Below are 26,889 nucleotides of genomic sequence, written 5' to 3'. Positions count from 1 at the left end.
TTTAAATTTAATCTAAAATTATATGGTCAAACTTTGCAGTTCTTCTGGTCCTTTCTCTCTAATAAGTCAATAGCTGTTACTTCCAGTGTAATTTTCTTCCATGTTCAGGAAAAGATTAAAAACTTATGATTTCTCTTCAAAGATCTATATTGTAAGCTTTGCATGAATAGTCTTTTCTGGGGTGTTTTCCAAAACAAGACACTGTCTTACTTGTTCTCTACTTCCTACTTCTCCACTGCTCTCTGCTTCTTACCTGCCCAAGAATTTCAACCAGATGAGACACAAAGTGTAATATGTCCAGTCAAGCGGAGGATACTTGGAATAGAATAGTTTGAGTTAGAAAGGACCAATAAGATCATCAAGTCCAACTATCAGACTACTTTGGGGCTAACTCAAGGTTGAAACATATCATTAAAAGTATTATCCAAATAAATATGGACAAGTGCAGAGCATCAGCTTCCTCTATGCAAGCCTATCAAGTACTCACTTGGTAAAGAAGTTTTTCCTAATATCCATTTTGAACCTCTCCTGACTCTTATCTGTTCCCACATGTTGTCACTACATATCAGGAAGAAAAGATGAGCACCTTGCTGTCCACCTTCCCTCCTCAGGAAGCTGTAGAGAGCAATTAAAGCATCCTTTTAAACAGTTATTCTAAAATATACGGCATTTTGCAGATTGTGGAATCTGAAAGTCTGACTTTCCCTCTGTCTAACGCTAAAAAAGGAAAAATATAATTGCAAGATCATGGTTGTTCTTTTCTTTATATTAAAGGATTTTAGATGACAGTATATCACCCTAAACAAAAACATAGGCATATAGATTAAAAACAACATCTTCAGCTCCAAAGAGAATCCTTTGAACATGAATCTGTAAGGGAATTCCCTCCATTTTACTTGGTAAGAAAAGGTAGTGTACAACTGTATGGGAACTGCTGAATCATGGCCTGAACCTCTGATTGATCACCCGAGGCAAGCAATGGGTCAGCCAAAGGAGCACAGATGAAGGTAATTCACCTTCCTGCCGGAAGGGGTGGAGCCTGGCTCCACCTCTCCTAGACCCATTTAAGAGCTGACTACCAGTAGGGAAGGGTCTCTTCTGGAGATCCACTCTACTGGAGTTTCACAAGTGAGCCTAGGATATGGGTAAGCATCCTATCTTTTCTGCTTTGGTGTAATAATTATGTAGCTAAGCTCTCTGGTATATCTCATAATTATAGCATCTGTATGTTCATTGATTGTACAAGGTTACAAGTTTCACCAGAACTGGGGAAAAATATTAAATGTGCAGCCAAATTCAGCAGTCAGTTGGTAAGGTGCTCAAGTAACACGGTCCTGGTTTTCTGTCCCTTCCTCTGCTCTAATCACTGAGTCAGTCTCAGAAGCTGCTAGAAGAGGGACAAAAGCTTTGCTATTGGGAGTGAGGATAGCTCATGGGACCTGTGTGGTTACAGGTGGAAAATGAAGGTTTTATGTGAACTGTTTTCAGTTATTATTTCCCTATTGCATGTATGAAACAAAGAATGTGCTAAAACTAAAGGCGTGCCTGCAAAACAGAGAACACTGTGCTTCAAATGTCCCCATCAATTTTTACCTGCTGGGCATGTGGTAACATCCCACATGTCCAGTGACTGAGCTACTCCAGCTTCCTCAGCAACTCTAAATCATAGCAGTCAGGAGCAGCCTGCCAGAGTCTTCCATTCTTGTTCAGATCTCTCTTTATATATAACTTTCATTTATTTCTGTGGCTTCTTGATCTCAGAAAAAGTAGTTCAACACCTACAGAATACCTTCCCTAGGGAGATCACTGTACAAGCAAAGTTCAAGTATCCCATCATTGATTGCATGTGTTTCATGCTAAGCTCCTTCCACTATAATGCACTTTCTACAATAGCTGATAGATTTTTCCAGTCTTCCTCTGGGAGTCCTAAATGCCTTTGCTAGAGAATTGCAAGAGAAATGTAAAGGCTCTTCCTCTCTTTCCAGCACTGAAAAAAATTCAGTTCTTGAATTAAATGTTTGAAAATCTTTAGAATTACTTTATAATTCATACTGAGTCTTTTAAAAAGAAGGAAACTGTGCAAACAATAGAACATGTGTCTGCACAACAACATGCTAAACTGCTTTAGCAGTTTGATTTTCTAACCTCATGATACCATGGGATGTGTAAACCCGAATCAAAATTCTGTGTACACTCTTATCAAGCAGTATGTTTATTCTGATACAGAAGCCTTCATTCCAGGAAGCATCTCTGTCCAGAAAAGTATTGACATTTGTACTTAAATTTAAGCCTAAGTCCCATTCAGTAGGATATAAGGACATTTAAGCACCTGTATGCCTAAAAAGAGACTGACAGAGGGCAAATCTGAATCAGAATTTTATTAATGTTCCCTGAAGGTTATATAAGATCAAATGGGTAGATTGAGTTGGCATTCGTTGCAGTGACTTTGTACAATGTTTGGGGAAAATGAAACCATTAATGAGATATCACCTGAGTATTTTTTCGTTGACACATTGGGTAATAAAATGTGAAATGCTTTACTTCCTCAAATGAGGTCAGCACATATGTGAATAATTCCCTGAAAGAACAGAATTTTTATTTAACTTGTTTAATTGTCTAATAGTATGTTTGTTCAGTATCAGTATGCAATGAAAAAATATTCCTGCCGTTTGACTTCTGAGAAGCCCTGGACTTCATGATTAACAATGAAGTTCTTTTTGGCAATCCTCCTGTGGTTGGACAAACCACAACAAAAAGTGACTCTCCTCACACAGAATTTTCAGTCTAAATGATCTGAAATTATGCAGGAGTGACCTTCTTCGACTAGTTTCTCTATGAGAGGGCAGAGCAGATTCATATTCATTTCTTATATTTGTATTTATCTGTGCATTCATCCCTTCCTTTGACACTGTCACAGAATCGGATGACAATAAGTAAGTAAACATCTGAATCTGATGCTGGTATCTATTTAGCATTATTTATTTACATTTAAAAAAAAAAACACAAGTATTATATATTTAAAAAAAAAAAAGCGGAGTGGTCTATAGAAATTCCTGAAAATATTGACATAAATCTCCTCAAGAGAATAGCAACCATATTGGTATCTATTCACTGTATGGACTCTTTCTGTTTTTGGATTTCCAAATCCAGGTCTCTGGATTTCTTCTGCTTAAAAAAGAGCATGGAGCCTGCATCTTATGCTTTAGCCTTTGCCAAACTCTCCACTTGCAGTTCTCCACTTGAAGCCGCAGCTGGAAGCATGTGTAACATCTGTGTGTGGATTTGGCAGGTGGAGCCAACACACTGAGCAGTACATGAGTGCTGCCCACCATCTTGCAGATCAGATCCTTATCCCAAGATTTAACAGAAATCAGAGCATAAACACTGCCAGACCTGTATTTATGCTAAAATAACTGTCTAGCTTTTCAGGGTTTGCCGAGAAAAGATCGGTGGCTTCTCTTCTTAGGGAAATCCTGGTTTGTATTACTAGACAAATCCACTGACATAAAGTGTTAATGGTGTTAAATTAACTTCATCAATCAAATTTAGATGAGGATCTGGCCCATCATACTTCAGATCGTTGAAGCCATTAATTCATAGCTCTGTATCCCTTTTGTAGGATTTTCAATCCCTTTAGTAAAATAAGTGTCACTCAAAGGCTGGATTGCACTCCAGTTATTCTTACAAAAGTGGACACAGAAAGCACTGGACTTTCTGCCATGTGGAACAATTGCATCTTGTATAATCAAACAAGAAAGAAAATAGAGAAGTAACCACATCAACACTATGCATTCATTCATTTACTGTGTCATTTAGCATATGGTCATTCATGTGATCAAGACAGTAACTGGCATTTTTCCCAGTTAATTCACCTCTTTTTCTCTCCCTTTGTCCTCTGTTGTAGCACCAGTCTTTCAGCAGGATTTCAGGTTGTGATCCCCTTGGAGAATGAATAGTCCTTATTAAATGTCTGGAAAAAAACAACAACTTATTAGTGCATTGAGACTAATTATGGAACTACTTTAATCAAATAAAGGATCTCAATAAAAATTAACAATACACTTGAAATCAACTTAAATATTTTTTCTCTTTTTCTTTGTCTCTTATTCTCACTCTGTAAATTGCCAGTCCTGTAGTTCTAACAGCTGCATTTATGAAATCTGTAACTTCTCAAAGATTAAGCTTTTTTTTGAGGTTTGATTATCATAATGGTATGTACTAATTCTTTACAGATCTTAACTGTCAATTATCCACTGCAAATGGAACACAAACCTGTAAATATTCCTGGGTGAGCTATTCTGAATTATATTTCTAAAAATGTCCGCTCGATATTTTGATATCAATTCAGCATTGCATATTTAAAATCCAGACAAGTGAAGTCTAGCCATGTACAGTGCCTTTTCCTACTTTTTACACTATTTATGAATTCAGATGCATCTTCAAAATATATAGCCTATTAAGCTCAGTTAAGAGCAGATCCTGTGTTGATGCAAGTGTATTTAGCTTTAATTCAATTTAGTTTTCTGAAGGTAGCTGTGCTATATGGATAGGTATGATAACAGACCCGAACTGCAGAGCAGGAGGGCAAACAATATTTCTTTAGAAAAAAAAGTATTTATCAACCTGTATACACCCAGGTGGCGTAAGATCTTTGAAAAATATGAACAACACTGTTTGAAGCTTTTATTTTTTTTAATGTTTCATTACCTGCTAATAAATTAGCAAGGTAAGAGACTGTTTACACACCTGAAGTCCAAGAGGATGGCAATTCCCAGAGCTATTTTCTACCTGAAATGTTCAAGGACATGCAGCTGACACAGTGGGCCTCTGACTGCAAGACAGACAGCTCCAGGCCACAAAGCTGCTGTATAAAACTGTCTACATCCACCTAAATTAGAGCTGACAACCAGCTCTGGTTTTATAATGCTGAGTTCTCAACTTTTGGACACCAAAACCTACCCAGAAAAGGAAACAGAGTACATTAGATTTTTTTTTTTTGCTTTTGGGCATTGCTGCTTCTGCTTCTTTCCCTCTCTTATTTTTAACGTATTTTAAAAAAATATTTTGTTTGACGCACTAAATTTTTTGTTCCTCTTTTTGATAAAGAACTTTCAACAGTTAATTTAAAAAAAAATAGAATTTTACTTGAATAATATCTAGTGTTTTCACTAAACATCTCCTCTCTTTAAGAAGTGGAATTGAAGTATAAACCTTGGAATTAGATAGGAACAGCAGGCAGGAATGAAGGTAGGTTGAAGAAAGATTCCTAAAGCTTATATGCAGACTTTGTTGAAGTATTGCTCCTTATGAGATGGTTAAGGCTAATTTTTCAAAAAAAAAAAAAAAAAAAAAAAACAGTATTTCAGATGCCAGTTTGCAACCTTCTCCAAAAAGTGAGTAATTACAGGGTTCTGATTAGCTGCAACTCCCCATAATATGAATATTTAGGGCACTTGGACATAAGAACTTAAAGCCAACTGATCTTCTGTTTCACATGTCTTAAGTGTCTTTATTTCTTAAAGTCTAACAGAAGTTTTAAGACAAAAATATTAACTAAGAATAGTTCTCTACATGCCTATCTTATTTAAAGCAGACAAGAAATTTGATGAGATGTAGACTATGGACTGAAGAGCCAGACAGCATGTTTGTGAACAAAACTTCCAATCCAAGAATTTCTCAAATTTAACAATGTTACCTTTCCAGACTTTCTTTATATATGATAAATGATCTCAAAGCTAATTCAAATTGGTATTATTTCTTTTATTTTTTATTTTTCAGGACAGGCATTTCTACTTATGCAAATACATTCTTAATTTGGTCATAATGAATACTGAACTAAATAAATTAATACTGCTTGTAGTTTCTCTCAGTTTTGGTAGTCAGAGCTCTTGTTACTGTTCAGTTCTGAGATTGCTTTTTTTTTTTTAAAGTGAGCAAAATATTCTAGGTGAATTCTTGCATTACTCTTTGTGCTGCAACATATTTTGTTAGAGAGCCCACAGTAGTATCTAAAATGGTGTAAATCATCAGTTTTTAATCTGGCAGGAAGTAGATAGTGGCCCATTAAACTTTCGTAATTAAATTTCCCTTGCACTCCCCCATTAGAACCATTATCTGAGTTTTCTAATTAACACAAGAGGAGGGAGTCAGTTCAGAGTGATGAGATCTATAGCCATCCCCTTTCATTTTAATGACCTTTAATAAACTTTTATTACTATTGATATTTATAATTATAATACACCCTTCCCTCTGCAATGTGATTCTTAGGGTCTCGTTGAAAACTGAAAAATACTCAAAGTTGGAGTATGACAAGTGATTGCATTCTCAAACGTCCAGCATTTAGAGCCAAAAACATTGGTGGAAAAAAAGATAAAGTGTCTTTTCCCCTCCCACTGTTGCCTGTGGGTGATGCTTTGGTCTTGGTCTGCTGCTGCCCTTTGCTCTGGCAGCAGAGCCTCCTCCAGTCAGTCTGACACTAGTGCTGAATCATGAGGTGGCTTTGTGACAGATAACCACGAGGAATTATGCAGAGTTCATTTAACTTATTTTACTTCCAGCCCTACAGAGGTCAGATACTAGAGAGGAGGATTAACCACTGTGACATCTAGTCCTTTCTTAGATTTTTCATCACTGGCTTTTATAGTAACTGAAGACTTTTACATGGGACTTTTATTGGCAAGTCAAAACTTCTAACCTCTCCGCAGCCTCAGTGTAGTATGTCCCATATCTCAATGATTCTCTTCCATGTAAGTAATTATGATCCCATCAGAATTACAGTGCTATGTATTTCTTTGCTCAAATGAGATGCATGGCTGAGCACCTCAAACAGTACTTTTTTCTGTTGGGCTTGTAAAGAGAAAGGTATCTGCCCTCCAAATCAGGGGTTATGTATACCAACAAAGGGAGCCTGAATATGTACATATTCCTTGCTGCAAACAAATGAGTCTTCCTTACATGTGGGTAAATGTTTTCTCCTTCCTGCCAGTTGCATGGATCTCCACTTTGGAGAAGCATGGGCTATATTGAACATGTGGAAATACTACAACTCTTCACAGCTTAGTCTCTATTCACGGGTCAGGAATGACACTCTGCCTGTTTAGTATCTGACATCCTGGATGTCTGAGTTAAATTTTATGACTGTTCAAAGTTGAATGTCTCAGTGTCAATTTTCAGTAATTATTCCTTAGAATCAGAGAATCATTAAGGTTGGAAAAGACCTCTAAGATCATCTTGTCCAATCATCCATCAGCTCACTAATCCATGTCATTCAGTGCCACATCCACACTATTCTTGAACTCCCCTGGGAACATTGACTCCATCATCTCCCTGAGCAGACTCTACCAGTGCATCGCCACTCTTAGAATAAATTTTTCCCAACATCCAACCTGGACCCCCCCACCCGCACAGCTTAAAGACATTACCTCTTCTCTTTATTACAGGTTGTGAGCATTAAGATAACTAGCATCAAAAAAACCCAACTTGCATACGTAACTATAGGTAGCCAATACAAATAAAATGCAGAGAAAATGACACAATATTTATTTCAAATTAAAGTTACTAGAAAAAAAGTCTCTCATAAAACTTTCTTTCCATAAATGGTAAAAGAAATGGTTCTGAAAGTCTATGATTCAGACAGATGAGATCATAGACAGAACACATTGCTTTAAAAAAGGATCACTGTATAGATAGCCAAGAGACACTGGATGTTCACTTTCACTGGAAGAGACTCAGCAGTTAATATAATTGCAAAACATGAAGAATGTATTTCCTGTAAGAGTAACACTCAGTTATACCTGGTGAAATCTTAAATTTAGATAGCAGTCATTAAATTGAATTAGAGAGCTCATTAAAGACCTGATCTTTTCTCCTATTGTTTGAATTACTGATGATCTAATGATCAGCATTTAAACTCAAGTTCTTCAAAAACAATCAGAAATGCCTCTACACATTTTCAGTAATTTCAAAACTTTCATTTGATGTTGTGAAGTGAACTTTACCTTCCTAACTCCCAGACTAACCAAGCTGGTGTAGGAAGTTCAGTGATAGGCAGATAGGTATGAACTGGATGTACACTGTGTGAAATTTCTTCATGAAAAAGGTACACAATAAAATTTGGCATATGTTGTTGAAGTGATTATGAGGTCTGTGTGAAAGCAGTAGTAGGTAAATTTTGGCTGGCACAGCATACAGATACACTAGAGAAAAAATACAGCCAACAATGTGATCACAGGACAGGAACCAGCTGCCTGGATTTTGCCTCCTGAAAAACAAACAAGAAAAAGCATGGGGAGAGCTCCTCTGTGACTTGAAGTATCAGGGATAATACAAAGCATGGTTTAATGGCCAGCAAACATGATCTGTCCATATGAAATTCTTCTAAATATGTACTGAGCCCTCTTTACCACCATCCATTGCAATTATTTCTGCACTTAGCGTGGTTTACGCATCAGTGGAGAAGCATGTATGCAAAGAGTTTTTTTAAGAACGCGTCAAATACAAGAACAACATGATTAACACATAACCATGAATGTCTGGGCCTGGGGAGAGGTTATGTTGTGTTTAGGTAGCATTCAAATTGGCAGTATCATATTTCTTTCAGTGTTTGTTTCTATTTTGTCATTCTAAGAATTTTAAACAACATAGAGGTTTTCAATAAAAGTAAAAAACTCAAAATATTAAAATTTACATATTGAAACTAGCTAAAACATTTATGAAGTAGGATACCTGCCAGTTGTCACGTGGTCAGGAATGGACTTAGATTTGCTTTTCTGGCCTCATCTGCTAATTAGTTTATGTCTTAAATATGAAGGTGCAGTCTTCATAAATTCTACCTACATCAACTTCTGATTTTATCATTCTTCAAACTAAATCAGTATTAGCCTATTTTTTTCCTATGTTTCCTGCATCTTTGAGTTTCACAGATGAATTAGAAAAATGAGAAAAGGGTAACTAGACTATAGAATTTCCTGAATATTATGAATATGAATTTTTCATCTAGTGTAGCCAATGAATATGTTTTATGACCTTCTATGTATTAAGTTGTATTCTTCTCTCCACTGTTCTGCTTCAGGTAATGAAGATTGTGAAAAATGCAAAATCCCATCATGCAGAATTTTGTATTAGAAAAGATAATTAGAAATTAGTCACCTGTATATTCATATATGATATAATGCAGAATAAAGATGGAGCAAATAAAGAAGAGAATGAGGAAGAAAAAGAGGAAAAATGAGAAAGAGGAAGATTTAGAAGGAGAAAAAAATAAATAAGAATGTTTACAGCTTGCCAGGATGTAGGAACAAGAAGACAAGTATATTCTGCAAACAAATCAGTGGCACACTACTTGCAGTTTTTAATGCAGTAAAGACAGGACTAGGATGGTCCATTCTTGCAAACAGAAAACTGTCCCTAAGCAACAGCAAGGACAGATTCCAAGTCAATTGCAGGGATTCTTTGTAAACTCTTCAAAACACTGACTGCTTAAGATGCTGCGAACAAATGATCCTTCTACATACCTTCAATAGATTACCACTCCCTGCTTCTGTTGCTTTCTTGTTTGCTCTGTGCTCTATTGTGCTATGAAATTCTGTATGATAAAACACCAAGACCAAATATCAAACTTATTTATATCCTGCTAATTAAATATTTTAATTTTTTATATCTGCAATTCAAAAGTTAAATTGAAATCATTAATGGTCCGTTTGATTTTAATCAGTAAGTAGAATAATTTGTTGATAAGAATTTAGTCCAAGTCAGGTAGAACACTCTAAGAAACATCTGTGATAAAAGTATCAAGCAGTCTTTCTAATCATGTACCAAGTTCAAGGTCTCTGATAAGCCACCTGGCTATATCTACGCACTTCAATAACCCCAAGCTGGTATTACATTGTCTAGCTAAGGAAGGTCTTGTTGCTGGGCACTGAGCTGCTAGGCTTATGGCTCTCTCTGTTATGAGAGACAAAAATATGTGAATATCATGTAGGTGAAACATGCACAGAAAGCCATGAGGATAGTTATCTTAATAAAGAAGGCTGGTAGTAACTAATAACTTTACAAGTCAGAATCTCTGCATTTTTTCATTTATTTATTTTGCTTCTTTAGAGTTGTCTTTCACTTCTAAGAAGCTACTGTGCCAAAAGTTGGCTAAAATGCATTCCTCCAGACTTCAGATATCTGCCTTCTGCAAGTAAACATCTTCTGAATCTCAGATATCAATTAATTTCATTCATCAATCGTTTGTTATTCCTATTTTTTCCATCACTGGGCTCACTTGTCATCTAGAAGATATATCTGTTTATTTACATTTTAATCCCCTTTCCCAGAACTCTACCTTGTTATGTGATTTTTCTTAACATTGTTTTTCCTTACAATAAATTGTTGTGTTCCAAGAATATGCTCAGCATTATGTCTAAATGGACAAGCATAGCAGTCTTTCATGTACAGCATAGTCTTTCTTTTATGGAGCTACGTTGAATACAGCTCATCAGTGAACCCTGCCCATAACTCGCTGCTGAACGTCTCTCTGCTCAGTGATAAAGTGAACTTATTTCTCCATTTTTCCTTTGAATCTCAGGCATTTTCTCAGTATCCATGTGTGTTCCAACTAGAACTTCCCAAAACTTCCACAGTTAAACCAGACTGATGTACAGCTGCTTTGTTCTAATAATGTAAGTTTTAATCTTTGGTACCTAGGATATATGAGTCCTGATCTTTTGTTACTAGAAATGAAATTAGTGAATGGTTAATGTATTCCCTTTTGATTCAGGTTATTCGTCCCCAAAGGGAACTTTGTGGACGGTCAGTTTGACTGTTTTCTCATGATCAGTCCATAGCCTATGCAAGTATGAGCTATGGTTTAAATGGGAATTCAAAGGTATTGATACAGAATTTTGAATACTGTTATTGCATTGCAAATTCTCTCCATGGGAGATTCTGGTATATCTGCTTGAAGACTTATTGTGGCATACCAGAACATTTTGTTCACTCTGGTCTATTTCATTTCCCCAGATAGGAAATGGAAATAGAAAAATGTTTTGTAAAACAGGAATAAACTCCAAAATATGACTAGATTAATCCAGGAGCTGATATTGATACAGATTTATTTTATGTTAGTAAAGCTCATTGCAACTGGTCAGATCTTTCTGTTATGTTCATCCTCTTATGGTTTAAAGATTTTGTTTCAATATTGTTTAATTGTTTCTTTTTCAGTCTCACTGTTATGAAAACAGAAGAATTCACGTGATTTGGGTGTTGAAGCCAGCCACGGTTAATAGCTTTCTCTAGAATCGTTTAACACTTAGGGGATACTAAGATTTTCAAATTTCAGTTAATCTTCTGCAATGACTAAAGGGTATTGCAGCACTTCACAGGTTTTGTGCAAGTTAAGATATTTAAGAAGTTAATTAATTGAAACTGGATTTGACAGCACTGTAGAGAATCTCAGAGCCAACCTATTGCAAAAACCCTAACAAATTTGAGGCGTTTTGGGAAAAGTAGGGAGGGAGGTGGAGGACAGAGAGTAAAAAGAATAACTTCAAAATAACTTCAGTGTTACTGATACACATTGTCTTGATTTAGAAGAATATATATATATATTTTAATAGAAGTCATCTTAAGGAGTGTTGATTAACAACCCTGCAGCTGATTGACTACTATACCCTTAAGAATGCAATTAAGCCATTTGAAATCTTATATATATGGGTCGTGTAGCTTCAATTCTCAATGTCATTGATGATAAACATCTATAGACTATGTCATTAAAAAACAGACTCTGGCTTTCCTGGCTGAGAAACAGTTCCCAAACTAGACGTGATAGTCTACGAAGTCTAACATGGAGCGATGTACCACCTCTGGGAAGGACATCTTTCACAGTCCTGCTTCTTTGCAACCTCATTGGCACCGAAAGGTAATGACAAGCGCTGTGAAATGGCCATATAAATAGCAGTATTCTTCCTCAGTCAGCCCATTCCACAGACCTTACTGGTCCATTCTGTTTTCAGCAGAATTCCCTGCTGACTTCCATGAGAATTTAGCTTAATAAAAATGGTTGGAATTATATGGTCCCTTGCCAATAATGAGCATTCTTCATTTTCAGAATGTGTAGTAAAAAAAAATATAAAAATTCATTGTAGATGTTAATTGTAGGTTCTAATTGTTTATTAATTACAATAATTTTCTGCACTTACCCTTTTTATTGAGTGTTATTGCTCACTGTTATCAAGGTTTCAAGCAAACAAATATACATATAGGATGAGACACTATACAGAGTGTATCATACTCTGTGGGAATTAAATTTATGGTGAGCAGTAGAGGCCACTTGAATCTGAAAAATTCCTTGATTGATTTTCATGAAAAATTTCCATGGAGAATAAATTTTACCTAAGCTGTGGTGGAGCTATTCTTGAAGAATTTCTGATTTGTGGGCTGCATATTGTGAAGTATGCAGGGGGTTGAGGTATGAAGTCATGCAGCAATGCTATTTTGAGTATATGGAAACAAATTTTTACCTTGGCCTTGAATAATGTTCAAGTAAATGGGATAAAGAAGTTCCCTATTTTTGTAGATTTAAAGGTGTGTTGACATTTTGGGATGAGGATCCAAATAATTACCCTTCTAAAGAAGGAGTTAGAAATAACTTTATGGAGAATACGTGGAGAAACGTATGTACAGTGATTATGACAAAAACATTTATGAATAAGATTTTCATGATGTCTTTCCACTTAAAATAAAGAAAAAAATAATCAGATAAAAATATGTGAGTAAATATAATTTAGTTTTCTAACACTTTTATGGAACTATTCACCATTTATTAGCTGGAAAAGTTAAATTACGAGTCTTTCTTTCAATCTTTAATATTTCTGAACTACTAGAATCACTCATGACTATTAGGAAGCTACAACCGATGCTGCACTGAAGCCATAACTCATCCAGGAGTTAACCACATTAATATCTTGTATAGTTCTGGGACTTACTCTTTACTAACTAACAGAAAAATTAGATCTGCTATCACAGGATTACTGTCAAAAGAAGGAAATTAAATCTAAAGAAAAGCTAAAAGAATGACCATGAGAAACACATCAAAAAAGAGAACCTCAGCTGACTGTGAAATTTTATGTTTTTTTCATTATGGGAAACTTCATTCATCCATATTTGTCTTTTACAAAGGATTATAAATTGAGGACTACAAGTCCATAAAATTTATATTTTGTCATCTGGTTTGACTGGTGGAATTATGCTATTGAGAAGGAGTCTGAGATCACATTAGCCAGGAAAGAGTAATGCACTACACCCACTGAAGAACAATACATGTTCTTATCTACCTAGGCAGGCAATCAATTCTCTAGTGCATATATCAATACAGGCTAGAAGTCCACTATTGGCAGATCATGTGGATGAGGTCTTGATACGGGCTTTACCAGCAATGATTGCCAAGCTGAATTCACTGTAGGTTAAACAAACAACAAGCAAACAAACAGGAAAACAAACAGAAAATAAACACACAACTGATTAATCCTTTATCACTGTGATTTCTGTAACATGATAATATGAAAGTTCCTTTACAATGCACAAGTGTGTATAGTGCCTGACCCTATTTTGAACTAAGGAAATATTTTAAAATATTGAATACAGTGAAATGTCTTTAAAAATTAAGAAAGTGAATTAAAAAAAAAAAAAGTTATAAAACTTATCAGAAACAAACCAATATCATAATCCAGGTAAGTCTCCTAAATTGCTTGCCACTTTCATGAACTTCAGGACGAAAAAAAATCAAGAGAGATGGAGAGAAGTTCTAGTTCTGCTTCTACTTCACCAGAAATAAGAAGGCAGGTACATTAATACCTTAATAAGACTTCTAGTTAAGAGCTAGCCTAGAAAATACCAGGTATCTTATCAGTCTAGATATGGAGAAATACCTGTGCTCTCCAATGAGGGAAAAAATCATCATTATGACTGGTGATTTACCTAAAATTTTGAGTAGAGGTTAATAAATTAGGTAATATCCAGGATAAAGTTTGTTACATACTCACTGGGAGCCAGACCCAAAATCCCAACCTCCCTGCAACATGTGGTGATCTCCACCAACTCTTCAAAGCCAGTATCTTATTCAAGGACCCCAGTGATGTACTGCTGACTTCTCAGTCTCCCTAGAATTTGGCCACCTTAAGTCACTGAGTGTTCCAGGAGCAGCTCAGATACTGGTACAGTATAAACCACCAGACTGAAGTTAATTTGGACCAGCCCAACCTTCGTTTTAAACTTCATCTTCACCTTGAGCCACTTACTCTGTTCCTGCATTTATGAGCTTACTGAAGGTTCCTCTTTGATTTTAGGGTATAAATCAGGACCCATATATACTCTCCTCACCTAGAGGCTATTCAGCAATTTATATTCAGAAATGATTCACTGGGTTGTAAAAGATCTGGCATGCTTTGGGTTTCATCACAGTACTCAGTGTTGCAACCCATAACTATTAGTATTCAGCTTCACAGTTTCAGCAAGTGTGAGCCTCAGAGTAGGACCCAAAGAACGGCCCATAGAATGAAGAAGTATTGGTCTTGCTAGGGATGAAATGATACAGGTACAGATATTTCCTTCTTCCTACTATTTCATAATCATCTCTCAACGGAAGATCTTACTGCCTCTGAAGTTTGTTCTGGGCTTGAACAGCTTCTGCCTTCCTTATAAGCTGTTGAGCTTCTCAAAACAAGAAGTATCCATTTGAGATGTGAGATAACATTCATATCCTTTCATAAAATCATAGGATTGTTTGAGTTGGATGACCTTTACAGGTCATCTGATCCAACTCTCCTGCAATAAACACAGATATCTACAGCTACATCAGACTGCTTAGAGCCTGATCCAGCCTGACCTTGGATGTCTCAAGGTCAGACTGTCTTCTGGGAACAAAGATAAAGGGGGAAGACCTTCACACCACCCTGTACTATACTCTCTATTTATGTGCTATTTAGTTCAAGCTAGACACTTTCATACTGCAGCGACAAGGAATAAAGGTGCTCTGTGTGTGCCCACCTCTCTAGAGTGGTAGTGATACTTTCCAGGCTGTTAAGTTTGAATGAGTTCTACCAAAAGAAAATTTTCATTGTGTCTCTTTCTCTCTTTTTTTCATTCTTTCTTTTTCTGTAGCTGTTGAATCTGGACTAAGATACTAATAACAATGATATGAGCAGACTGCTAAGATTTCAATTATGCTGACAATATATTCTTGGCTTTACATAACCTTTTGGTCTGTAGCAATATTTTCTTGTTGCAGGGGAATTGCTAGATTGCAGCCTGAGCCAATGGTTGAGCACCAGGTGAGAAAGTGTGGCTAGCCCAGAAAACTCAGGTGCATACAATACACCTGCATGACCAGAAGGGATGGAGCCTGGATCCACCCCTCCTCAGCCTCATTAGCAATTAGCAACCAAGGGAGTAATATTTTTCTGGCTAGCAATTGCACTCCTCATGAGCTGTCAGGAGTTATTGGAAGGGGTGAGTAACTTTTCCTTTTTTACCTGCTGTTGTTCTGTACAGCTTCTATCCTACTAGAATAAACTGTTACTGCCTTATTTTGCCATATAATTGCTATAAGCATAATCATATGCTTCAGACAAAACTTAAATGTCTTGGGCCTAAAGGAGGACAGATTCCTGGTACACAGGAAAACATTGGTTTTGAAACTGTGGCACCTGTAATGTTGAGGAGCCCTTAAGACTGAAGCAGCAATGAAGCATCCACTGTTTGGAGGCTCTGAGTCTGGATGTAGGTGTTGATACTAAAGCCAGGATGATTTTTGGCCTGGAGTGAAAATCCAGAGCAGAGTATATGTGAAAATGTGTGTCATATTTTCCCCCAGTCCTCAATCTTACCGTTATTGATGAGAATGTCAGGCAGATTTAGCAACAGCCATTCCTTCATAGGTGTGTTCAAGCTGTCTATATGGGAAAACTTTTAAAACTAATTTAGTCAAACCAAAGGAAACACACATCTTGGAATTCTTTCTCTGATTGCTTTTAGCCTCTCTTTCCTTAAGAATGGAAGGTAGTAAAAACAAAGCAGGGTACGCAGCACAAGTGTTCACTTAGTCTTGTTTATCTATGTAATGAAGCTATTTTCAAAATAATACTTCAGATGAAAACTATGAGATTCTTTCTGCAGAAAGTTGGGCTTCTTGCTTCACCTAGAAATACTTGAAAAATTATACAGTCTGGTTCTGACCCTGCAAAATATTAACATGACAACTATAACTTAGTTATAGTTATGTGCAAGGATGGGGACTAACAACACCTGTGATCTACCTGTTACCACACAAAGGTGTAAAAGCCTGCCTGGCTCTGCAAATTTGCAGAATTACTTAGGTGGTCATTGGCATGACTATCAAAGGGTCACCAACTCAAGTCTACGTTGCCATTTCTATGCGTGTAGTTTTTCAGTCCCTCCATAAGATGTATTTGTGTTTCTGCAGAGCATATGACTTTACTACACTAGTGAAAACAGGTGGAGGAAGGGAGAGCTCTGTGTTCCTTTGCACCTGTGTTTCCCAAAGCTCTGCAACCTGCTGTGGAGAAAGCTAGCTTGGTTGCTGTTGCCTGTTAGTTTATAGAACTCTCTGATTTGGTCCTCGTCTCTCCTGTCGTGCCTGTATAAAACATCCCTTTGGCCTGCTATCTGCTGAGGGACACTTGAATCCCACAGTTTCTGCCCAGGGCACTGATACCCACTGTTGTAATAGAAACAGTGGTCAGCCTGGCAAGTATGTGGAGATTTCTGAATTTGGGTGAGTACAAACATGGGGATCTTTGTGAGCCTGGATGTTTGTACAAGCATGAGGATGATGACTGAGGCACAGTGGGAGGAGATCTGTTCAGATCTGGCAGGTTGTTAATACAGGAGACTAGAATTAAAATGAAGCATTAAAAGAAATAGGTTCACCATTACATTTCTCCTCTGAGAGACTGCTTAAGAATGAATCTAAATGGAAGGTTTGTACAGCACACCAGATCCTAATACGTAATACAAATCCACACATTTCTTTCTGGGGATGGAAATTTAAGGAAAAAAAATTCCACCCAATAATGAATCAGAAATAACCAGCCCCGAGACATAAAATATGAATGAGCTCAGAGGATGACTCTCAGGACAAATTTTTGCAGAAAGCTTATTCTTCATGATTTTTAAGGGGTTTACAGGGAACCCACAGTTTGCCACAGGAGAAATGAAGTCTCCCTCAAGCTTTACATTGTTTTGACACCATTTTCATAATACTTGCTTATGCTTTAAAGGGGGGAAAATGTACAGCGAGGTGGAACGGTTATCGACCAGATTGATCATGGGAACAAATCTGCCGGTGGTAACCTTGTTTAATGATATGTTGCTGGGCTCAGCACCTTGCTGAGGCTGTGATTCTTCACCGGCTGGGCCCGCATGATGGATCACGGTAGGAGGCTGATGGTGCAATCACTCACCGGCAGCCACTGACACCTGCACCAGCCTGACACCCGTCCCCTGTGGATGTATCAGCTGGCCTGCTCAGCCTACTGGGAGACACAACTGTTCCACCCAATGGTGAACAAAAGCTCTTCATCTGCCTCACGACTTCCTATGGAAGTCGCCTTCTCCTTTTCTTTGCGTATTATTTCTTTGCATCCACTGGGCTAAGACATGACTGATTTAGGGTCAACAAAATGAAGCAGTCACTAAACCTAGAAAAAAAGAGAAAAATAGAGGAAAAAGAAAAAGGGGGAAAAAAAAAAGAAAATAGAAAAAATAGAAAAAAATATAAGAAAACAGCATTTTCTCACTGAAAATCTGTTAACTGTACCATTAGACAGATAGACATAAAATTGCTGTCTCTAAATTTGGTGGAGCCCTGATTCTCTGTGGACCATTATTTTTAAAAGAAACCTTTTTACTCAGTATCAGATATTGAACACCATTATTTTCCAGTAAAAACTGATAACAGGAAAATGAGAAACTATTCCTCTGCAAAGAACTCCTTTCCTACGCTCACAAGGCAAGTTTGAAAGCTAATGCATGTAACATTATTTCAGATTCTTTATTTTAATATCTTAAATACATACCTAATTCTGCTCTCTCTAAAAGCAGTTACTTATGGATATACATGCAGTATTGCCAGCCAGTATCTACACTTCATTCAGTTTGGGATTTTTAATGTGTCGTTTCTGTGGTACAAATAGTATGTAAATGATATATGACCACTTAAATGATCACTTTAACAAAAAAAAAAATCTAGCCTATGAAATAATGATTTCAATTGATTTTTTTTTTTCCCTAGTCCTTTCCCTTATAGGGTTGATGAACTTTTTTGAGGAGAAAAAAATCAACAACTTTATTAGTATGGCAGGTCATTATAATGATAAAAATGTAATTATCTAGCCAAGGAGGCTGTAGTACATACTTTTCTAAACTCTAATTTCTTATAAAGGCTTCTTCATTACTTCAGAGCACAGATCTGTGCTGCTGCTTAGAAAAAGAAGTGGAATACCAGTCCAGCTACTATGTTTCTTAATTGTGCATGGGCCAGTTCTATAAATTACACGCATCTGTCTTTGAAGTCGCTGTAAATTCAAATATATATCTCCTCATTCTAGAAGGAGCTGCATGGCCATTCTGTAAGCTAGGCTGAGCGCTATGGATGTGCAAACCACAGGCTTGAGAAGAGTTGAAATGGGAACTCCCATTCCTCCTTTTTTGATACAGGTAGAAGGACCATGTTGCAGAGGCAGATTTGCTCAGCTTCCCATTGTTGTTTGATGCAGACAGGCAGTAAGGTGGCTCCTGCAGCCTTGGGAGCCGCATGCCATGCAGGCTGCCCAAGTCATCCTTGTTCTCACAAATGACCCTGTATGAGTAATGCTTACAGCCTTAGCCTCTGAGCTTCCTAAGGATCTGGATGCAGCACCCTTGTGCAGGCTGGTAGTCATTAAACATAACTTAAAATATGCTTGGACTGTCTTGATTCATTTTCCTGAATCAAAATCCCTCATGCATGGGGCAGGGGTGGAGGATGTGGAACGTAAGGTTATGTGGTTGTGTGGCTACCATAATGCATGCAAGTGAATGTTAGTCATACCTTTCTTAGCTAACAGCTCTAAAAAAAAAAAAAAAGAAGAAAATACTAGTCAGCATTTTAACATGACTCCCTTAACAGTCGTTAATAATCTTTGGGGAAAAAAAATATCAAAAATAGTACATTCCACTCGTCAAAATAATTGCTGTGCTACTTACATATATGCCTACATGCAGATGCACATAGAGAAAGGTAACTGACTACCATCTAGCTGATAACCATACTCCCAGTTCCTTCTCCCCCCTTTGGGATAGCAATCACAGTATGCAGCTGCTAAAACAATGAAAATGCTTTTCCAGCTGCAGCATCTGGCTCTTTGGCAGATTAATTTAGTAGTTGTGTTGGCAGCTTTGGTTTTTGCCTCTGGGTTTATCATATGTTTATAAAGGCAATGGACTCTCAACCTGTGCTTATGTGAGTCTGTTTGTCTGTGTTTCTTGTCTTTGTTTATAGCTGCTTTTTGCCTACATTTGCCAACAGAAAATAGCCATAAAGCACAGGGGAAAAAAAAAAATCAAACAACCTCCTAGTTACTCTTTCAAGTGATCATCTTCTACCTCTGCATTCAGCTCTCTTTCTTCAACTTTAGCCTTCCTCCTTTTAACAAACTCCCATTTCATTTGTGTGAAAGATAATACATTAGACAAATTCTCTGTTCTACCAGAAAACTGCATCTTTGTATGTGTGTATACAAATAATTTCTTTGTGACTAAGACTTTTAATGCAGTGATATTATAATAAATGGAAGGGGACATTTTTCATGTTACGATAATAAACGAGATGTTAAAGGAATATCCTGATATGTGAGCATTTTATAACTATTGCTTGTTGCTTTGTGGCAGCTGTAAAGCAGGGCTCACTGAATTGGCTACGATGTACTATTCCAGGGTGATGTTAATTAGCCTATAGTGATAAGTATTTTTTAAGAAGCTGCTTCACATTTTTACACAGTTAGGTAGCACACACTTGCAAAAGCATGATTTAAACCACAGGTAAGTATTCTTTCTGAAAACAATGTTTAACAAGAACATATTTTAAAATGCTGCAAGATAGGTGAGGGACAGGAAAAGAAATGATGCTTTCAGTGATCTTTCTATCTAGACTGTATATTTATAAAACAACATAGAGACTCATTTATATATGAATTTGTGTCTGTTTGCAAATATCTATCCCAATACATGATCAGTTTGTTACTTTCCTTCTTCTCTGAAGGACCTATAATGTAATAGATACTCCTTTCTTATTAAAAAAAAAAACACCACCAACAACAACAACAAAAAACTCATGAAAAAAACAACAGTCTTCTCATGTTTGTAAGAGTAAGAATGTAGATAATTGCTGGTTTGGCATGGTTGCTGAAACTCCTTGCAAATTATTTAAGTGCACAAACTATAGCACAGGGTAGATAGGCTGAAATCAGTGTTGATTTATTTAACTTGCATTTTTGTTATCATAGTATAGCACAAAGCCAGAAAAATAAACTAAGATTATTTAAAAGAACAATCTGTAGTAGGAAGTGATTATCACCATTTCTTTTGTTGATGTAAAATACAGCATCCTTGCTTTCATATTTCAAGGCATTTTTTTGCCCACAGAAAGGAAATGGGGGAGGGAAGACTTCACAGGATGACAAATTAGGATTCATCAATTAGTTGCTCCTTGCAGCAAATAATTACTGTAAATCTAGATCACGAAATCTAGATCTTAAAATCACATTTTTAAATGTCATTCCATATTGCTGTAATTCTTTAATACTTCAAAACAAAACGAGGCTCTGCTTTCCCTCAGGACCACTTGCAATCATATTTTTATGTTCATTTTTATTAAGTTTGTAAACATTGGTAAAAATCTTTGTGGATCATATAAAATTCCCAGGGAAAGAAATTTTCCATTTTAAAACTGGAGACCTTTTATGCAACTTATTTTGCCTTTGGCCATTTCAGAAAGAAATGAAGGAACTGGAGGATATCGTAAGTTTTACATAATACTGGTGAGATTGTTGTCATCTTTGATCTTACATCAATTAGTCAGGATCTCGAATGATCATAGGCAAAGAAATCTAAACTATTCTCCCCAGTTGAACAAAAATGTGTCAAAGATTCTAACTGCATAAATTATTACATTATGTCCTAGAGCAATAGTAGTTCTTTCTGGTAGACTTTCTAGTCACCTGTTATATACTGGGAATAGAATTTTATTAAGTTTGAGTTTTACAGAGAAAAATCTACTTTTGTTTATTTTACGCTGTTTTTCTCACCAGTAACATTGACATCAGTTGCATCTTAAAAGGGCAGCACTGCACCAAAAATGTGCTCCTTATGTCAGGCAACTGGTGAATAAATTCATCAGACGATAAGGGAAAATATTCAAGTACACTGCCCACTGAATAAGTTCTAAACTAAAACCAATGATTAAAAGAAAGTTTGACATAATGAAAGAACTTTTTCTTCATTGTTATTATTGATGAAAGTAGGCTCTGGACTTCTTTTCTTGTCATTATCATTATCATGTAAAGCTAGAATCTACATTTAACTTATAGGGAATATGACCTTTACATTAACTGGGGAAAAAAAAAATAATCTGAATAGTCCTGAGCCACCAATCCCAAGAAAGTTTCCCTTTCCCCTACAGGTAGCATGAAATGGAGCCAGGATGACAGGGCCCCATCTGAGCCATGCCCAGCTCCCCCAGTCTGCACAAACCCACTCTATCAATCACGGTAGGATAATGCATAGTGGCTGCACCTGTGACAAGGGATGATTGAGTGCTGAGCATGGGCCCTGCTTCGCCTGTCGCTTTGTGCATTTGTATTTCTCCAGGGCCACTTTGAGAATTTGGAGAACTTGTGGGGGAAAAAGGAAGTCTCTTGCATTTTAAAAAATGTCTTAATTTGATTTGTTTACCAAAGAGTAATGCAATACGCAGACCTGGAAATGAACAGCAGGATAGCAACAGCCCCAGTTCTATCAAGGCAATGTAACTAGACAAGATGTAATTTTATTAAGGGGCAAGCAATTTAATCAGGGTACAGTAAGTAAAGACTGCAAGTTTTAGCCATCCATTTCTTCTCACTTACAGCCAACACTAAGTGTCAGAATTTCACTTTATCATAACAGCAAGACGCAAAAAGCTCACACTAAGTGCACTTGAGGTTCATACAGCCATAAAACACTGAAAATGAAAAGATGGGATATTGTGTAACTTTCTTCAAAGGTCTCGTTTACACTGATAATTTTAAGAGTCATTGCCCCAGTTTTTTAGGGCAAAAAAGATTTAAGCAATGGCAAGTAAAAGATGATGGTAATCACCTTAAAAATTTGTGTGCAAGAAGTGTTGTCTTTCCTAAAGCAAATACCTTCTGAATTAATCTGTAAAGAATGCTGTGTGTTTTCCTTTATAATATATACACAGCAGTTAACTGTATACACCAGCCATTTTTTAATGGAAGTGAATCATACACTGTAGTTACTTATTATACAGTTGTGGAAAAGTCCTTTTTAACATACCAGTGAGAAAATAAATAGTCATTGTAGCTACACTCATTCAAATTGCAAATGAAAAATCACAGCCTCCAAAATAACAGGGATGTTTAAATCCTCTGAACATGAACAAAGATTAAATCAATTTTTTTTTGTGATAGTATTGAGACTTAAAAAAAAAAAAAAAAAAAAAAAACCTGTTACGTGTACAGGATGAAAAACTTTACGAAGAAGGGAGTATTGGGGAATATTATCTTTTATTCTCTTAATATGTCTTTGACAGCTGAGATGAAATGCTCAAACAAATCCTTCTTATGATAAGTTTGTTGAAAAGATACATTTTCTTCTAAGTCCTGTGGCCAATTTTAGCAGCCAGTTACACGATCCAGTGTTCATCTGAAAATGGTGATGCTTTTTTGTTGCTGTTAAGTTTGGGTTTTGTTCAGGTGTGTGTGGATATGTGTTGTTCATACTTGATGAACAGCTTCTCTTTCCAAAGAGTAGCCAGCAGGTGCAAGCACAGCCATTTTAGTTTCCATGGCCTGGGATGCACAACACCCTGCTACTCAAGGACAAAGCACACGGAGAAAACCCTGATAGGTGAACACGGCTGGGAATTGCAGTGAGCTCACTGCCACAACCCCACAGTCCCCAGTGTTGCTTCCCTGGCTCCCTCCCTCAGGCCAGAGTTACCCTGCATCCCCTGGGTGCTACCCTTGGTGGCCAAGGAGCATGGAGGTGACACTTTTCTTCCAGCTGTAAGACCTCTACAGCCAATGCTGTGAAAAACATCATTAAGTTTCAAAAAAGCATCACTGCTTCTTCCCTCCTCCCTCATCATTGCCCCTTCCTCCACTGGGAGGCTGTAAAGGGAAAAGCATCCCTCATTGCTGGTTAGAGACCCCCACCAAAACTTAGGGAGAGGAGAGGGGAAAAAAATAAAACAGAAACAAATACTGGGCTTCCCAAGTAGCCCTTCCTAGAGGGGAGGGAGAGAGAGCAGGAGAGAGAGGCAAACATCTGGGGATTGGACCATATGCTAAAGCTTTGTCTTGTCCTTCAAAGTTAGGTTGCCCTTGAAGTGATTTGTCAGGCGGCCTAACTGTGACAGGGAGAATATGGAGCAGGGGAGAGAGCGATGGGGGATGCGGGGGGAGAGGGGAAGAAAGAGGGAGCAGCATCTCCCTCCGTCAGACAGTTGTTTGGTGGGGAGGGAAAAGAGGAGAAAGAAGGGAAAACGACAGTGGGGGAAGGAGGGGAGAGGCAGTGTCTGGCAAGGCGAAGCAGGGAGGAGAGTGCAAGAGCAAAGGCGGAAAGGAACGGCTGAGGCGCTGCTGCAGCAGCAAATACGCTCGCTGCTGCTGCTGCCGCCTCCTTCTTCTTCCCCTCTTCCCTTTTGCCCGCCAAGCGCTGAACTGATTAGAGTGTAATTAAGGCCATAAAACCCTCGGCTTATCCACCTGTTTATTCACTAAAGTCGTGGGCTCATCAGGCAAATTAGCTGCTTCCAGGCTGCACGTTGGGCCTAGAGCTGGCCTGATTAATGAAGTTTATTGGGAGCTGTTAAAAGCATTAACTGAAGGAAATCTCAGCAATTCGTCATATTTAAGGGATGGAAATTAAATCTCCCTATGCAAATGAGGGGAGACTCCAAAGTGGCTGCTTTTGGAGGTGACAAGGCGGGGACAAGCTGCAGCCTCCCACTGCACCTCAGTTGAGTTTGCCTGGTCTCAACAACGGGGGTGAACCCAGACAACGATGAAAGAGGCTTTAGTTCTGAGGGCCTCAAATGCAAGAGCCAGGCCAAAAGGAGTCCCCAGGGCCCTTTTACTCTTGTGCTCATTGTTTCCCCAAATACCCAAGGTACAGCCTGTACACCTCATCCCACGGGGGCTTGTAGGACAGCATCCAGTCCAGCTGGCTCTGTCCCCCTTAACTGAATAATCTTTTTGTTTCTGCTTTAAGCATTTTGTTTAACGTTGTATTGCATAGCTTCAATATAAGTACAAACATTCGCATAAAATTTGAAATACAAAAGATCGCATTAAATTTTGAAACTGCAGTGAATTGATGCTCTGGCTGACAAGCACCTAAGAAATAAGTGGTTGAAGCAGCAGGGAATCCTATCCAGAGCTGAATATTCACCAGTTTTAAAAGTGTTTTCTTCTGCCACGTCAATCTGATTTTATTTCTGAAGTGAATAGCATTTTCATACTTGAAGTTTCATGAGCCACAGCATTTTTGTATTAACAATTTATAATAAAAGAGAAATTACAAAGGGTCACAACAAGGTATGAATGTCCTGAGGAAGAGATAATGAGGAGAAGGTCAAAGAAAACAACATGTCCTCGTTATTCTTATTTAGTGTTCAGTTCACAATTGTATTAGGTTTCCAATTTATTTATTTTTAATTTTTTCATTAGAAAAGAAAGAAACACTGTCTGGAAGCTCACATAAAAGATATTTTTACCCAAGTAATCATGAACATGAAAGGGAGGGAGGAGGGAGAAGAGAGAGTTCATATTTTATGTAATTCTTATTCTATATGCTTCTCTGTCTAACTATTACAAAGCTAATTATTTGTTACAATTATTGGATTAACAATTGGCTAATCAGTTTTATTCTCCTTTGTAAAGCATCACTAACACAGTGAAATGCAAGGTGAGAACACGGGCTGGATTTTCAACAGAAAATTTTCATTAGGTGCAGATTTGTTCAGCTGCTTTATGATTTACCACCAGCACAGCACAGCCTCAGACCCTACCGTGCAGCATCTTTAATCCTACAGCAGTAAGTTGCAAACTTTTCCGGTATGGAGACTATTTGCCAGCAGCAAAGAGACTTTCTCCTTCCATTTCCAATCCCTTTAGTAAAATGTTTCACTTATCAAATCACTGTATGGAGCAGGAGGAAGGACGGGGCTGCTGCAAACAATAGCTAAAGTAGTACACACGCCGCTACAATTGTGACACACACATTTTGAATGTAGTTCAGGCACAAAATAAAACATTTTTGAAAGGTGTAAGAAACCCTTAAACAAAACATACAACTCAGGTGCTAGTAAAAAAAGTAAATAAAATAATAAGCATATATAGTAGCCAAACAAAACTTTCCTGCAGCAATGTATCTGCATCATTTTATAAAGGCAAGTGGTGGGGTATCTATAACACTGCACACAACGCTCCAGCACAACTTCTCTGATATTTCTAGGGAAAGCAAAGCAAAAGCATTCAGCAAGAAAGCAGTGGATTATTATTATTTCTAACTGCAATTTTGCAAACCATTTCCTAGAGAACTAAATGACAGCATTATTTTCTTGTTATGGACTTTAATTGAAAAAAATGAAAAGTAATTTTAGTCTGTGCATTTGCAGCTACTTTTCTTATTATTTATAATCTGTTCTAGCATATACTTTATAAGCATTTGCTAAAAAACCTATATTAGCAGAAATTAGTTTTAATATTGGTCAACAGAAAAACTGTATTTTGGGCAAAATAAGTACTTTGAAATTTTCACTGAATAAAGAACATGTCTGCCTGAAACAGTGCTTATTCCAAATCTACAGATTTCTTTAGAAGATTAAATGAAATTCAGTGACTTGTGGAACATGCTGTCAAAACACTTATTTTTCTTGATTACCAGCTCCTTCAATAAATTGATTTGCCCCATTACATGGGGTCTTTTAGTTCTGCCACTAATTAAATGCGCTACTTTTTCTCTGTTTCAGAAATAGAAGATTCTATTACAGGGAAGTATTAAGGTCAACCACCAAAAAAACTTGTAAATACCTGAGAGGTGGATGTTTGAGATTATTTCTTTAAAAGCAATATATGATTTTGTGGAGAATGTGCAGTTATAAAAGATTACAACACAGTGGATTAGCACAGTCCCTGCGCCCCCAACAACTCTAATCATTTTTCTTATAGACTCCTCTTCATGCATGATTGTAAGTTTGACAGGGACGTTTTCCTCCACAAACTTGCTGTGAAAGATCTGCTTCCGGAGGCCACGGATTTGTGTGTGAGTAAAACTGCAAAAAGAAAATCTGTTCAGAGATGTAACTGTATCTAAAGCATATTCCAACTGTTTTTATCCAATAGCAGTTGGATAGGTAACCTAGGAAAGAAATCTTGGGGATCATTTAGGCATAGGAAAAAAAAAGATAGCTCTTTTGTCACACTCCTGAGGTAGGCGTGCAGAGCTAGAGCCATTAAAATTAAATGATACCTGAGTGTATATGATTCAGGTGTACAAACAAGTAAAATTCAGTTGTTGTTTTTTTTTTTTTTTTTTTTTAAACACGCTTTATTTGAGAGTAGTGAA

General features: G+C 37.2%; 1 long non-coding RNA gene across 1 annotated transcript; it reads left to right on the top strand.

The window, feature by feature from the left end:
• Nucleotides 1-1,084: 1,084 nt before the first annotated feature.
• LOC149918879 (uncharacterized) lies at nt 1,085-26,615 on the top strand. The gene is made up of 3 exons (XR_016464628.1): nt 1,085-1,145; nt 21,719-21,806; nt 26,493-26,615. It is a non-coding gene; the product is annotated as an uncharacterized LOC149918879 (long non-coding RNA).
• The last annotated feature ends 274 nt before the right edge of the window (nt 26,616-26,889 follow it).

This window comes from Phasianus colchicus, chromosome 2 (assembly GCF_987193195.1).
Source record: "Phasianus colchicus chromosome 2, bPhaCol1.hap1.1, whole genome shotgun sequence".
Lineage (NCBI taxonomy): Eukaryota > Metazoa > Chordata > Aves > Galliformes > Phasianidae > Phasianus > Phasianus colchicus.
The sequence above is the reverse complement of the archived record's forward strand: the minus strand, read 5'-3'. Positions and strand labels throughout refer to the sequence as shown.